Below are 11,638 nucleotides of genomic sequence, written 5' to 3' on the forward strand. Positions count from 1 at the left end.
CTTTTCCCCCTTTTGCTGTACTGGGCATCAAACCCAGAGCCTTGGGCTCTAACACTGAGCTACATTCCCAGTCCCATTGATCCGATAGCTTTAACTAAATGTTAAAGTATTTAATCCCCCTTTCTCCATATCACCAATTGATCTTCCATGAAGCAGAGTTCCACCAGTGGAGGGCCTACGGGAAAGGACTCTCTGTCTGGGGGCAGGGGTTCCTGGTTCCCTCCCTGAACCCACTTACATTTTTCATTACAAATTAGTAAACTGGCATTCTGAGCATGTAGGACAGTCTGGGAGTGTGGCTGGGCCTCTTCCTCTATCAGGCACATACATGGGTTTTGATGTTTTCAAGCCTTCTTGGGAGGTAGCCAGTCGATCCTAATATGCTGAGATTGAGAGTTGGTTTCTTATTGAATTCTCTTAGGATCTCTCTCCTGGGAACCTGCAGGAAGGGAATAATTAGAAGGTGAGATGTCCTTGTGTAGATACAAAGGATGTCTAGTAAGGTCTGGAGTTTTGTTTGTTCGTTTTTCATGAAGTCCTGGGAATTTAACGTAGAGACCTTGTGGATGCTAGGCAAGTTGCTCTATGAGCTATATCCCCAGCCATCCTGCTAAATGTGCCCAGTGGACTTGAACTTGTGCTGCAGCCCAGGCAGGCCCTGAACGCTAATCCTTCTGACCTAGGTTCCTAAGTAGTTGGGATTCCATAAGCCTGTACTACCACATAGTACAGTAGGGTTTTGTTGTTGTTGTTGTTTTTTGGGAATTATTTTTGTCTTTTTGAGACAGGGTCTCCTCATAGCCCCAGCTGGCCTGGAACTCGCTATGTAGACCAACCTGGTCTTGAACTCACAGATGTCCACCTGCCTCTACCTCCCAAATGCTAGGATTAAAGGTGTGCGCCACCATGACTGGCAGTTACAGTATTTTTTAAAAAAATACTTTATTGATTATTTTATTTGTATGAGTGTATTGCCTACATGTATGTGAGTGCACCTGTATCGTGCAATGCCATGGGGGTCAGAAGTGGGCTTTGGATTCCCCTGGAACTGGAGTTAAGGACGGTCTGTAGCCACCATGTGGGTGCTGGGAATTGAACCTGGGTCCTCTGCAAGAGCAGTCAGTGGTCTTAACAGCTGAGCCATCTCTCCAGCCCCTAGTTACAGTTTTTTAAATTAAAATTTCTTTTTGTTTTTTGAGGCAGGATCTCACTGGGTGGTCCAGGATGGCCTGGGACTTCCTATGTGAGTCAGGCTGGCCTAGAAGTTGCACTGACCCTACCTCAGCCTCTGGAAATGACCTGTCTAGGTAAATTGCTTCTTATTAATTTTGCTTTAACCATATTGAAGAATAGTTTCTGAGTTCAGGCTTGGGTATGCCACACAGTGTGTAGTTCCAGAGTGCTCTACATGTTAACTGAAACCTGGTTGAGCTTAACAACAGTGCCACCGAAGGCCTACTGAGTGTGAAAGAGCTGCATCTATGTGGACACTCAGACTCATTCCATCAACATCTCTGATTCTGGGGCTGGAGGGATGGCTCAGTGGTTAAGAACACTGGTTGTTCTTGCAGAAGACCCGGGTTTGAATCCCAGCACCCAGATGGCAGCTAACAACTGTCCATAACTCCAGTTCCAGGGGATCCGATGGCCTCTTCTGTCCTCCTTGGGCATTGCATGACACGGGTGCAATACATGCATACACGCAGGCAATACACGCATACACATAAAATAATAAATAAAAATATTTTTAAAAATCTCTGATTCTAATGGCAAACAGCAACTTGGGTCCTGCAGGTGTAGAGGTTGCCAGCTTTCCTAGCAACACTGACTTTTTGAATCTCAGCCCTCCCCCTCCCCCACATCTGCTGCCCACATGCCTTCAGCTGGTGCCTTTTCATCCTAAGCTTCCTCTCTGCCTTTCAAAGCATCTTTTGGACAAATTTTTTTAACTTTTTAATTACATTTATTTATTCGTATGTGTGTTTATCTGTGTGTATGTATAAGGGCATGCGTGCGCCATGACACGTGTAGAGGCCCAAGGTCCAGGAGTCGTTTTTCTCCTTCTATCATGTGGGTCCCAGGAGTCAAACTCAGGTGCTGGCAAATGCCTTTACCCACTGAGCCATGTTGCTGGCCCTCTTGCCTTTTGAGGTTGTGTCTTACTCTGTATCCCAGGCTGGCTTGGAATTTACCATGTACCCCAGGCTGTCCTCTAACTTTTGGGAAACCCCCTGCCTCAGCTTGCCAAGTGCTGGGATTATAGGTGTGAGCCCTTCTGCCTGGGTTGTTTTTCAAAAATTTCTACAGTACGGGGGCTGGAGAGATGATTCAGCAGTAAAGAGCACTGGCTGCTCTTGCAGAGAACCCGGGTTTGATTTCTAGCACCCACATGGCAGCTGACAACCATCTATACCTCCAGTTCTAGGGAATCTAACACCTTCTTCTGACCTCCATGGGCATTGCACAACATGGGTGCACTTACATACATGCAGGTGATATACTGATACACATAAAATAAAAATAAATATTAAAAAAAAATTCAGCCGGGTGTGGTGGTGCGTGCCTTTGATCCCACTTGGGAGGCAGAGGCAGGCGGATCTCTGTGAGTTCAAGGCCAGCCTGGTCTACATAGTGAGTTCCAGGACAGCTGGGGCTAGAAGGAGACCCTGTCTCAAAAAGACCAAAAAAAAAACAAAAAACAAAAAACTACAGTGAGCGTCACTGTGACTGCCCCTCTAAAGTCCACATGTTGGGCTAGAAACGTGGCTCAGTTGGTAGAGCATGTTCCTAGCTTGAATGGATGAACCCCCAATACTCCATAAACTGGGCATAGTAGTGTAATCCCAGCATTCAGGAGGTGGGAGTAGGAGGATTTGAAGTTCAAAGCCATCCTCAGCTATGCATGGTTCAAAGTTCAAAGCTAGCTTGGACTACATGAGACCGTGTCTCAAAAATAAAACAAACAAAACCCAACAAAATCCTCACATGTTGAAACTCCAACTTCTAATGTGATGGTATTCAGATGTGGGGACTTTGGGAAGTAATTAGATTAAGAAGGGCTCACAGGGTGGGCCCCATCATGGGATTAATGTTCTTGTTGGAAGAGGAAGAGGCTGGAGGTGTAGCTCAGCAGAAGAACACGTGAAAAAGAGGAGGAAAGGCAAAACTGTCCTTCCGCCATGGGAGGGGATAGCAAAACAGGGAGAGATGGCTCAGCAATAAAGAGCACATATTGTTCTTGCAGGGGACCCAAGTTCAATACCCAACATCCAACTTCAGAGGATATGATGCCCTCTTCTGGCCTCTGTGGGCACCTGTGCTCATGTGTAGACACACACACACACACACACACACACACACACACACACACACACACAAATAAAATAAATCTTAAAAAAAAAAAGTGGAACTGGGCATGGTGGTGCATGCCTTTGATCCCACTTGGGAGGCAGAGGCAGGTGGATCTCTGTGAGTTCAAGGCCAGCCTGGTCTACATAGTGAGTTCCAGGACAGCTGGGGCTACAGGAAGACCCTGTCTCAAAAAGACCAAAAAATAAAATAAAATAAATTTTAAAAAGTGGCTATCTACGAGCTGGGAAGTGGGTAACTCACCAGGAACCAACTTGACTAGCACCTTGACCTTGGGCTTCCTAGCCTTGTCAGGGTGAGAAGTCAGGGTCAGCCTCCCTGCCCGTGTTATCACGTGATTGCAGCCTGAACTGAAAACGGCAGCATCTGTTTCTCACCGAATGAGGGGATGGGAGTGGGAGGTGTAAAACTAAGGGGGAGCAGGGACCAAGAGAAATTAAAACCCTAACAAGTAAAAATAGTGACTGAAGGCAGACTCCCTAAAGGGGGAAGGGATTGTTGCCTAGGGATTTTATACCAGGGGTCCAGGGAACTCTGGTCTATCACCCAGAACAGTTTAGAAAGGGCTTTACAAGCTCTGCAGCTCCAGACTATGAACTTGGCAGAACAGGAGCCTGAAGGCAACCTGGCTTCAATGTTATTTATCAAACAAGGAGGCCGGAGAGCCTCAGGGGTAGGTCTCCGGTTGGGGACTGGAAGCTGGGGTGCAAGCAGCCGGCCAGCTCCCCCTTGTCAGGTGTACCCTCACCTTCCAGATCCACAACCCAGGAAGGAAAGGAATGCAGTGTGGGATGAAAAAAGACATGGGCAGAGTATCTGCTCAGGCTGAAGATAAGGGGAGAGTCCAGCCCAGGAATCAGGCCTGCCTAAGACTGTGCCCTATCCAATAGGAGCAGTGGCCTTGTGAGTCCCAATCTAACTGTGCCTCAAAGAAGGGCAGTTTAGCAAAGCCAACTGATGCTGAGGGTGTTTTGAGAAGGGGCGGGGTGGGCATCTTGCTAAACTAGGAACTGAAGGCAGAATATAAAATCAGGGAGTTTGTGAAAGACGCACCCAACCCTCGCTTTCTTTCTGATGGTCACCCCAGCCCCTGACTTACATCCTGCCATTGACCTTGACTCCACTCCTGACCTTCACCAGGCCTCTAATCCACTCTTCAGTGTACATCATGCCTGAGTTCCAGAGCTGAGAGCTGTGAAGACTGAGGTTCAGAGTGGAAGTGGGAGCCGGGCATGGTGGTGCACACCTTTAGGGTCCTGGCACTTGGGAGGCAGAGGCAGGTGGATCTCTGTGAGATAGAGGTCAGTGTGGTCTACATAGTGAGTTCTAGACCATCCGGAGCTGCAAGGGGGACTCTGTCTCCAAAAACAAAACAAAACAAAACAAAAGAGTGGAAGTGGCAAAGCAGGCAAGTGGCAAAGGAAGTGTCTTTAGTATAAGCATCCTCATGTGAATTAGTGCTGTGTTGGTACACGCTTGACTGAACAGCTGCTACGGAGTCGTGGAAAGGTATTGGAAGGTGCTAAAGGCATCAGAAAAAAAATTCAATACAAAGTTAGAGATGTAGGGAAGTTCCCAGGTGAGAAGGCCAGAGGTCTTAGAAGGGAATACTTTGGACAGGATCCCCAGTAATCCTGAGGACACAGGTGGTCTGTCTAGAGTTCTGCCCTTTGGTAGGAAGCCTGACTTCTGCTTTTCCTTGTGGTCTAGTATAGAGTCAAAGCACAGTGTAAGAGGCAGTGATGGGACAGGCCCAGTCAATCTCAGAACCACTTCTTGTCCATAGTGAGTCTAAGAGGTAGGCACATGTCCCAAGCAGCACCAGTCTGTAACTGTGGGATCTATTCATCTGATCTCTGGGAGGGAGCACAGCCAAGGTCTTCCTCTACGATTGTGGCCTACAAGGATGTTGGGAGCTTGGGGCTGCTAGCTGGCATTTTGCCTCCATTTGGACAGTCAATAGCCATGCCCACTTCAAATTTTCTATGCCAATAAATATTCTTTGTATTTTGAACATATGGAGGCCCTCAGATGCTTTAAAGGGGAGCCTGCTTACTGACAGGTCATGTCCATCAATCCACAGGCCAAGGTCAGACCTTCCATTATGGAATGAGAACATCTGTGCTCTAAAGCAAATCCTTCCATTCTAACCAACCACATTTTTTATTCATTGTTGTGGTCTGAGTGTAAAATCACTCCCAATGGCTCATATGTTTGAGCACTTTGGTCCCTAGCTAGTGGTACTGTTTGGGGAGGTTGTGGGACCTTTTGGATATAGGGTCTACCTAGCAGAAGTGGGTTGCTGGGGCCTTTTGAAAGTGATAGGGCTGGGTGTGGTGGTGCATGCCTTTAATCCTAGCACTTGGGATGCAGAAGCAGGTGGATCTCTGTGAGTTCAAGGCCAGTCTGGTCTACATGATGAGTTCTAGGTCACTTAGGCTACAGGGAGACCCTGTCTCAAAAAGACCAAAAAAAAAAAGTTATATAATTTTTCAAGACCCTTAGCTTAATGCCTAGAACAAGTAAATTCATAGGCATTAGATTTTTTTTTTTTCTGAGATAGGGCCTCATGTAACGCAGGCTAGCCTCTTACTATGTAGCCAAGGATTACTTTGAATTTCTGATCCTTCTGCTTCTATCTTTCACGTTTTAGGATCACAGGCAGCTGCTACCACACCCAGCTCAGGTCTTAAGTTACTGAGACCACAGAGCTATTAAGTGGGAGCCTGGGTCTGACAGCTTCTCTGACTCTAAAGTCCAGGCCCAGAACTACAGTGCTCCAGGAAACAATCCCCTTTTACTGAGCACTGCATTCTCAGATCTCCACTAGCCATCTCTGTTGAGCTGGGTGTGATTCTTTCCCACAATGGGAAAGTGAACATCATTTAACTCACTTGCCCAGGTCACCTTCCTGTCTCCAGGGTCCTCTGCCCAGCCTCAGCCTGGTACAGTCAGGAGATTTGGGTTCCAGTCCTGTACATGCCTTTGTTACTAAACCTCAGATTCCCTTTTTTCTTTCTTCCATGTTTTCATGTGTATGTGTGGTATGCATGCTTTTGCATATATGGGTACACATGCTCATGTGTATATATATGTGGAGGCCTGAAATTGATTTCAGGAATATTTCTCAGTTGCCCTTCCACCTTGTTCATGGAGGCCGGCTCTCTCAATCAAACCCAGAGCTCGCCAATGTGGCTATTCTCACTAGCCAGCTTACTCCAGGGATCCCCTGTCTCGGTCTTTGGAGACTGGAATTACATACAGGCAGCTAGATCCATCCAGCAGTTACATGGGCTTCTGGGGATTTGAACTCTAGCCTTCACTCTTGTTTGGCAAGTGTTTTAACCACTGAACTACCTCTCCATTCTAGATTCCTCATTATTTTCAAAGAACAGGGTCTAGGTCAGAGAGTAAGCTCTATGTTCATTTTACATTCTCTTGCACTGATTCAGTGAAATCAGACAGCGTTCCAGGTAGGAGAGAGGGCTTATCTGAGTCCCTTTGTGAACACAGAGCATCAGCCCACGGAGAGCCAGAGGCGCCAGGAGACAAGGCTGGGTTTCCAAAGCATTAGTCATGTCTGCTTCCTCTTCCCGGGGGACCCGGGGGGATGAGGCTCCAATTATACTGGATTGATGAGGGATCTCTAGGATGATGAAAGGGTGGGAGAGGAGATGTCAGAGGACACAGTGGGAGATCCAAACCATTCAGTCCACAGAAGAGATGGCAGGGCGGGCCCGTCTCCAGGTCTCCAGTGTGTAGGGAGCTGGGTGACAGGGTAAGAACACAAGTCCAAGGCTCAGGGTATCTGGGACCTGGCTCTAGTCCTGGCTGTCAAAGCAAAAACAAAAACAAAAGCAACCAGTCAGCATGGCCATTGTTTGACAAGTTATTTCACTTTTCTACCCTCCATTTTCCACATCTAAAAAATTAAGAAGGGAAAAACAAATCCAACCAAAGTATACAAAGAAATGTAAGGCTGGGTATGGCAGTGCACACCTTTAATCCCAGCACTGAGTAGGCAGAGGCAGAGGGGTCTCTGAGTTCAAGGCCAGCCTGGTCTACATAGTGAGTTCCAGGTCAGCTGGTACACAGGGAGACCCTGTCTCAAAACAAAAACAAAAACAAAAACAAAAACAAAGACATGTATATGATAGCCAGATGTGGTAGAGGCCACTTGCAATCCCAGCGCTCAGGAAGTGAAAGCAGGAGGATCAAGAGTTCAAGGTCGGTCTCAACTATATAGTGTGTCTGAGGATAGCCTGAGCTACATGAGACTCTGTCTCCACTCCCCATCCCCCAAATAGAGCTGGACAGCCTGGGGTAGTAAGATAGCTCAATTGGTAAAGTGCTTGCCTTTCAAGCCCAGGGACCTGAGTTCCATTCCCAGAACCAAATAAATAAATAAATAAATAAAAAAAAAATAAATAAATAAATAAATAAATAAAGTTGTATGCAGTAGCAAGCTTGTAATCCCAGTGCTGAGGAGGTGGAGACCCTGGAGTTCGCTGCCAGCCTACTTGGTGAGTTCCAGGCCAGTGAGAGACTTCTGTCTGAAAAAAGGTAGATGGCACTCGAGGAACAAAGCCTAACCTGAGATTGTCTCCTGGCCTCACACACAGCCTGGCTTGTCCCAGGTCAGTGAGGGACTCTTTCTCAAAAAGAAAAGGAAGAAAGGGAGAGAGAGAGGGAGGGAGAGCAAAGGTAGCTGATTAGCAGATGCCAGAGAAGAGACACCCATGATTATCCTCTGACTTACACACACACACACATACACATGCATGCACACACGCACATGTACACACACACACATACACACGCATGCACACACTCACATGTACACACACACATGCACGCACGCACATGTACACACACACGCACGCATGCATGCACATGTACACACACACACACACACATGCACACACACACTGGGTTTCAGATACATTCCCAGAGATCCAGAGGCTAATTCCACTGGTATCTGGGAGCCTGAGCATCCTGCTGGTCTGCGGGATGAAGGTCTGACTCCCAGCGCAGCAGACCCTCTCTGGTTCTTCAGGACACTCTCCTGCATGCTTTTCATCTGTTTTCTCCACAGTGGCTGCCATGTCCTAAGTATGCTATGCCTCTCTACTTACATTCTTGGGCCTTTAAATGCAGTTTCTTCTGCTTGCAGTAATTTCTTTTGTCTCATCTGCTTCAATACCCTATTCATCTTCAATAGTATGGTAGCCAGCCCCTAAGGACCTACCCTGGAAGACATGTCCTTAGAGTGTGCCCTTCTATACCAGATAAGGCTGGTCTATGCAGTGGGAATGACAGCAGAGTCCCAAGAGTGTGGCTTGCCTTGAGGGGCCAGTGAGGTAGCTCAGAAAGTAATGGTGTTTGCTGCTAAGCCTGATGACCTGAGTTCAATCCCCAAAACACACATGGTGGAAGGAGAGAACCAATGTCTACAAGTTGCCTTCTGACTTCTACATGTCCTCTCAGTACAGTAAAAACAAAACCCCCAACAACAACAAAAATAGTGCTTAAGGGGCTAAAGAGATGGCTCTGCAGTTAAGAGGGAATACTGCTCTTCCAGAGGCTGAAGTTTTGTTCCCAGCACTCAGGTCAGGCAGCTCATAACCACTTGTAACTCTAGCTTCAGTGGCTCTGACACCCTCTTCTGGCCTCCATGAACATCTGCACACATGTGGCATACACTCATACAAACACACACACACACACAGAGAAATAAAAATAGTGATACAAAAATATTATTATTATTTTGTCTTTTTGAAGCAGGGTCTCCCTGTAGCCGCAGCTGTCCTGGAACTCACTATGTAGACCAGGCTGGCCTTGAACTCACAGAGATCCACCTGCCTCTGCCTTCCAAGTGCTGGGACTACAGGCGTGTGCCACCACACCCGGCTGATACAAAAATATTTTAATAATAGAATACAGCTTGCATCTTACCTTTGGCTCTTGGATCTCTTCCATTTCTCTCTATTTGATCACGTGTTTGAGAGAATTCAGCAGTCTTAAGTAGCAGTACTAGGGACACTTGTAAGAATTGGGGACATATTGTAAGAAACTGAGGCCTTATGCCAACAGCCACAGGAGCAAGCCACGGTGAAAGTGGCCCCCAGCTCACATCTTAACTCAGTCTCATGCAAGACTGTCAATCAGAACCACCCAACTGTGGTCCTCCAGGATTCCTGAGCCATTGACCTTGTGAGAGTCAAACAGAGTGGTGCCTGTCTTTAATACCAGCACTTGGGAGGCAGAGGCAGGCAGATCTCTATGAGTTTGAGGCCATCCTGGTCTACATAGACAGTTCCAGGCCAGCTGACACTATAGGGAGACCCTGTCTCAAAATCAAAAAAAAAAAAAAAAAAAAAAAAAATTGCCCGGGCGAGGCTCAGAGGTTAAGAGCATTGCCTGCTCTTAACAGAGGACCTGGGTTCGAGTCCCAATACCCACATGGTGGGCAGCTAGCAACTGTCCATAACTCCAGTTCCAGGGGATCCAATGCCTTCCTCTGACCTCCACAGGCATTGCACGACATGGGTGCATTTATATACATGCAAACAATATACTCATACACATAAATAATAATAATAATAGTAATAATAATAATAAAAGTGTGAGAATGTTTGCTGGGATATGTTTGCTGTTAAAGTGTGAAAATGTTTGCTGTTAAATTCTGGGATAATGTGTTATGCAGCAATAGATAACTTATAAAAAAGGCAAGTAGGCCGGACGGGAGGAGCGGCAGGCGCGCGGGGCGGTGGCGCAGTCCGCACCATGGGGTACCCCGGGCACCCTGGCGCCAGCGGTGGGTACTACTCAGGCAGGTTCGGAGGGGCTCCCGGAGGGCCTGCGCTCCCTGGACAAACTCAGGATCCGCTGTATGGTTACTTTGCTGCCGTAGCTGGCCAGGATGGGCAAATAGATGCTGATGAGTTGCAGAGGTGTCTGACACAGTCGGGCATTGCTGGTGGTTACAAACCTTTTAACCTGGAGACTTGCCGACTTATGGTTTCAATGTTGGATAGAGACAGGTCTGGGACAATGGGGTTCAATGAATTTAAAGAACTCTGGGCTGTACTGAATGGCTGGAGACAACATTTCATCAGTTTCGACAGTGATAGGAGTGGAACAGTGGATCCTCAGGAGCTGCAAAAGGCCCTGACAACAATGGGATTTAGGTTGAGCCCCCAAACTGTGAATTCAGTTGCAAAGTGATACAGCACCAGTGGAAAGATCACCTTTGATGACTACATTGCCTGCTGTGTCAAACTGAGGGCTCTCACAGACAGCTTTCGAAGACGGGATTCTGGTCAACAAGGTGTCGTGAATTTCTCATATGATGATTTTATTCAGTGTGTCATGACCATCTAAAGAGGAAGCTCTCTGAACATACTCAGCATTCCAACTGGAGCTCGCCTTTGCTTACTCTTTGCCTTCAGTGATGTGTTAAGTTAAATCAGCATTCCCCTGACAACTGTTGAAAAGGGTTACTACTTCATACACAACTGAAGCTTCATTTTTAATTTTGATAATAAATTCTTTGGACATTTAATAATATATGATCAAGTCTGTTACCAATCAGAGCTTCCTTGAACCATTGTCAATCATGCCTTACTTTTCTGCTAACCCTCTTTTATATAAACTTAAGTATGCAAAATGTTTAAAGCATGTATTTTTTTTCCCACTGTGATACGAAAAACTAAACTGTAGCTGTTGTCCATCTCCCTGAGAAGTGTGATTGGAAGTTTTATAAGTGGAATAGTCTTATATAAATTATGTAAATCATTAACCCACATACTAGAAAGTGAGAACAATTCACACATTTTGATAACCTTGTGAATGGACAGGGATATTGAATATTATCTGCCTCTTTAGAACCTATAGATAATTTGAGTGGCAAATACTGTCACAAGCCCTTTGTCATCTATTCAAACTTTGATGATACTTTAAATTTTTGTATATGGGGCTGGAGAAGTGGCTCAGCAGTTAAGAGCACTTGGCTGCTCAGTTCCCAGTATCCACATGGTGGCTAACAACCATTCATAATCCAAGTTTCCAGGGATCCAACGCCCTCTTCTGGCCTCCATGGGCATTTCATGCACACGTGCACTTACATACTTGCAGGCAAAACACTCATACACATAAAATAAAAAAAATCAAAAAATTTTTAAATCTTGTATAAGTTTAAATTATATAAAAGAAATTGACTGATAAGGACTAAAGGAATCTATGAAAATATTAACTATGTTTTTTTGAC

General features: G+C 46.2%; 1 pseudogene; it reads left to right on the forward strand.

The window, feature by feature from the left end:
- Positions 1-10,111: 10,111 nt before the first annotated feature.
- Positions 10,112-11,042, forward strand: LOC103737098 (annotated as a pseudogene).
- The last annotated feature ends 596 nt before the right edge of the window (positions 11,043-11,638 follow it).

Source organism: Nannospalax galili, unplaced genomic scaffold (genome assembly GCF_000622305.1).
Source record: "Nannospalax galili isolate Female #2095 unplaced genomic scaffold, S.galili_v1.0 scaffold1258, whole genome shotgun sequence".
Lineage (NCBI taxonomy): Eukaryota > Metazoa > Chordata > Mammalia > Rodentia > Spalacidae > Nannospalax > Nannospalax galili.